This window comes from Protopterus annectens, chromosome 10.part0 (genome assembly GCF_019279795.1).
Source record: "Protopterus annectens isolate FY-2018-M chromosome 10.part0, PAN1.0, whole genome shotgun sequence".
Taxonomy (NCBI): domain Eukaryota; kingdom Metazoa; phylum Chordata; order Ceratodontiformes; family Protopteridae; genus Protopterus; species Protopterus annectens.
The window spans coordinates 365,765,734-365,770,660 of NC_056744.1; the positions used below are offsets into that span (position 1 = coordinate 365,765,734).

Genomic DNA, 4,927 nt, shown 5'->3' on the forward strand with positions numbered 1-4,927 from the left:
GGTTATAACGATGGGTATAAGGATGATGTAAGGGCAGGTTTAAGGACAAGTATAAGGATGGGTATATGGACAGGTATAAGGACGGTTATAAGGATGGGTATAAGGATGGGTATAAGGATGGGTATAAGGATGGGTATAAAGATGGGTATAAGGATGATGTAAGCACAGGTTTAAGGACAAGTATAAGGATGGGTATATGGACAGGTATAAGGACAGGTATGATGGGTATAAGGATGGTTATAACGATGGGTATAAGGATGATGTAAGGGCAGGTTTAAGGACAAGTATAAGGATGGGTATATGGACAGGTATAAGGACGGTTATAAGGATGGGTATAAGGATGGGTATAAGGATGGGTATAAGGATGATGTAAGCACAGGTTTAAGGACAAGTATAAGGATGGGTATATGGACAGGTATAAGGATGGGTATAAGGACAGGTATGATGGGTATAAGGATGGTTATAACGATGGGTATAAGGATGATGTAAGGGCAGGTTTAAGGACAAGTATAAGGATGGGTATATGGACAGGTATAAGGACGGTTATAAGGATGGGTATAAGGATGGGTATAAGGATGGGTATAAAGATGGGTATAAGGATGATGTAAGCACAGGTTTAAGGACAAGTATAAGGATGGGTATATGGAAAGGTATAAGGACGGATATAAGGACAGGTATAAGGACAGGTATGATGGGTATAAGGATGGGTATAAGGACAGGTATAATGACAGATATGATGATGGGTATAAGGCTGAATATAAGGATAGGTATAAGGATGGGTATAAGGACAAGTATAAGGATGGGTATAAGGATGTGTATTAGGATGGGTATAAGGACGCATATACAGATGGGTATAGGGATGGGTATAAGGACAGGTATAAGGATGGGTATATGGATGGGTATAAGGATTTGTACAGGGACGGGTATAAGGACAGGTATAAGGACGGTTATAAGGATGGGTATAAGGACACTTATAAGGCTAGATATATGGACGGGTATAAGGATAGATATAAGGAGGGTATAAGGACGGGTATAAGTATATGTATAAGGATTTTTATAAGGACAGCTATAAGGACAGATATACTTTTTTGTTCAGAGGTAACTAAATGAGATGCCATGAATCTACATTTATTGAGATCATATAACATAAGAATGAAAAAAATATATATATATATATATATATATATATATATATATATATATCATTAAATATTGCATTTTTGTAAGTTGAACTTTGAAGTGTAATAAATAGCTGCACTGATGATAAGAAATTTCAAAGACAATTTACAACTGCTTTTTAATTTATTGCACAAAGGAATCACAATCTGAATGAAATTATCACTTCCATGCATAATTTTAATCCCTCGATTTTTCTAAGATATAACAACTAAGTGTTTAGGGTATTGGATTAAACATAGCATCATAGGATCATATGAGGTTACTAGTCCAATGGCCCTGTGGCTCTTACAAGCCTAGTCAAGAGTTTATCCCCAAAAAGAAACACCAATCAGCACTGTTGTCCCTGTTGATGAGGGACACAGGAATTTGTGGTTCCCAATCCACTCATCAAGGTTGCACTTGAAGAGGATTAAATGCTGTGGAGATGCTGAGAATTGAACCCAGAACCTCACACATGCAAAGCATCTGCTCTACCACTGAGCTACATCCTCCTATCAAATTCAGTTCTGTGGAGGATTTTTCACTATAACAGTCTGCAAAGCTCACTAAAGCTTTATGAGTTAATTTGGCTTTAATTGCCTGAATGTACGCATATACACTTAACAAGTAAAAAAAGCAGAAATACAGATATATCCTTAAGGGGTAATTTTAATATATCTGCTACAGGAGGTTTAAGGTATTAGACAGTGAAAACTGTAGCTCAGCTGTCTCTTTCTTTATATATATATATATATATATATATATATATATATATATATATATATATATATAGAGAGAGAGAGGCACACACATATAGATAGACAGATAAATAGAATGATATACGCATACAGACTATACATCTCTGATGGCTGATTGTGGAGAATGTGAAACAAATTACAGCTGAAGTAAACTTTTCTTATTCCATCCATGTTTCCTCATTAACAATGACTAAGAGCTATTTCTTTAGTACTCCTCAGCAATCTGTCCCTGTCTGACTCTGAATGGCTAGTTGATCAGAATTTTGGACCTTCTGCTATCGCTATTGTGTTTGCCAAGCTCCATCCTAACCCTGTCCTTTTTTGGAATATTTAAATTTTATGCATTTGAATTTGTCACTTACTGCCTTCCGTAGCCTCTGACCTGATCTTCAGCTCACACAGAGCATGAAAAAAGAATAACATGCACTGTACAACTGTACAAGGAACTATGCTTTGCTAAATAACATCACTGAAGGCATCCATACCAAGACATCAAAGTGACACATAATTTGTCCCTTACATTCCATTTGCTATTTTGAGTTATTTAACAAAGCAAGAAAAATATGACTGCTAAGTACCTCGAAAGTGCAGAAGGAAGCAAACAGAGCTATGACACCCCTGCGCTGGCCCAGTAATCAAGGAGCCTCAATCCTCACGACTAAACTACAGTTGTGTACACTTACCATAAATGTAAATGTTTGAGTGCATTCACTGTTGCAGTCATTACACTTGTGTAGCATTGGTGGTATAATGGTGAGCATAGCTGCCTTCCAAGCAGTTGACCTGGGTTTGATTCCTGGCCAATGCAAGAAATCTGTGCATTTAAGCATTCTTCACAGTTTCATATGCTCAAATATCAGCAATATATTATGTCACTGCTTAAACAGAAAATGTTGATAAATTCTGAATGTGCAGAAAACAAAGAAATGCAGGATTTATTGCATGCAGCTGAACAAGTTGGAAAGCATACTTTGCAATGTGGTTTTGATTCTTTGAAGGCCTCCTGCAGAGCCGCTGTTACAGGTTCTGTCATCAGGGGGCATGCTTGGTTAAAGGAACAAAATCTGCCTGATCATGTCAAAGCATGGGTTATTATGTGCCAATTTTGAGGAAAAAAAAGTGCTAGTTTTCCCCCTAAAGGTGCTGCCAGAAGATAAGAGCTTGGAGCAGGCAGGGGGAAGTCATTGGGACTGTTTCCTGTATGGCTGTGATTTGTCTTCTCCATTTTTGGAGGTAGAAACACCCCATTGTTTAGACTTGTACGAACCTTGGGGCTGGGATATGCCTCTTGGGTGTCTGTATCTGCCCCTTTGTGGCCTATCTGACACTGGAAAGGACCAATTCTTTGTAAGCCAGTGTCTGCTAAATCTTGGAGGCTGTACCTGTAAGAAATCCTTAACCGTTTGCATAGATTTAGCTTTGTCCTCCATTTTCTTTAACACCTCCTCTGCTTTAACACCAAACAAGGTATCATGCTGTAATGGGGCATCTAATAATTTTGCTTTGACATGATCAGGCAGATTTTGTTCCTTTAACCAAGCATGCCTCCTGATAACAGAACCTGTAACAGCGGCTCTGCAGGAGGCCTCCAAAGAATCAAAACCACATTGCAAAGTATGCTTTCCAACTTGTTCAGCTGCATGCAATAAATCCTGCATTTCTTTGTTTTCTGCACATTCAGAATTTATCAACATTTTCTGTTTAAGCAGTGACATAACATATTGCTGATATTTGAGCATATGAAACTGTGAAGAATGCTTAAATGCACAGATTTCTTGCATTGGCCAGGAATCGAACCCAGATCAACTGCTTGGAAGGCAGTTATGCTCACCACTATACCACCAATGCTACACAAGTCTAATGACTGCAACAGTGAAACACGAAGAACATCATCAGTAAGGACGTTCACATTGGGAGGATGACAAGTACACACACACAGTAAAGTACAATTTCCTTTAAGAGCACACAGATATAGCAGTCAGTCTATGGCTTGTTTCTCCCTCTTTCTCCGGATCCCCAGTAAGACTCCCCACTGGCACAGCTATAGGGTTCAGATCTCAGCTGAGTAGTCAAGCCAAAATCTCCATCACCCTCTCTGTCCAACCAGTGCTTCATGTCCCTGCCAAAGTAGCTGACACACACACACACACACACACTTTGAGATTTGATTTATATACAAGCACACAGACACTCCTGGGAAAGACTGGCACAGGTTTACTAGCTATGCCCCCTTTTACCCAGACTATAAGGTAGTTATCACTGCCACCAACCACTACTTATCAGCTACTATAAAGGCCCTTACCAAAGGATGACCAATCTTACTGTGTCAAGTTACTATTATGCAAATGGTAAGTGTGTCCAGGATGAAGGCTTTTCATGAGTGGCCTGTACAGTGTTACTAAATACATGTAAGTACACTAAGAGCTTAAATATCTCTAAACAAAACTAGCCACAGTTAAGAGGTTTAAATATATTTAATAATAAATAATAACAGAACAATACAATACTCAGTAACCCAATGCAGTGACAACAGTGTTCAGAATCACAGGAAATACTGTAAAACAACATTGCAGGACAGTCTCACATAAATATAGAAAACATCTAGACTAATCTTGCTATATTCCTATCTATCTCTAAGAGAAATACTATGATCTAATCTTACTTACAGATCAAGGCAAATACAGATGAGAAGTGTTGAAGATGGATGTAATCAGATCCAGAGACAAATGCAAACTGTCCATACTTTCTCTTGGAGATAGTTCTTAAGTTACTAACAGGCATTTCTGCTGGGTCATCTCAGAATACATCATTCTTGTCAACTCTGCTTTTAGTTTCCAAGCCAACAGGAACTTAAAATATAACACTTCTGTGTCAAGAATACTTATCTCTTAGAAGCTGATACTTATCTCTTAGAAACTTGCCTGGAACTGGAAATCATAAAACTGTTAAACACCTTTACATTTGAAATCTGCAATTACCTTTGTTTCCAGACAATAGGAAAAGCTACAACT

At 38.2% G+C, this 4,927-nt stretch overlaps 2 non-coding genes across 2 annotated transcripts; one reads left to right on the forward strand and one right to left on the reverse strand.

Annotated features, from left to right (window-relative positions):
• Positions 1 to 2,652: 2,652 nt before the first annotated feature.
• TRNAG-UCC lies at positions 2,653 to 2,724 on the forward strand. Its single transcript has one exon. It is a non-coding gene; the product is annotated as a tRNA-Gly (tRNA).
• A 968-nt stretch (positions 2,725 to 3,692) lies between these two features.
• Positions 3,693 to 3,764, reverse strand: TRNAG-UCC. Its single transcript has one exon. It is a non-coding gene; the product is annotated as a tRNA-Gly (tRNA).
• Between the last annotated feature and the right edge of the window lie 1,163 nt (positions 3,765 to 4,927).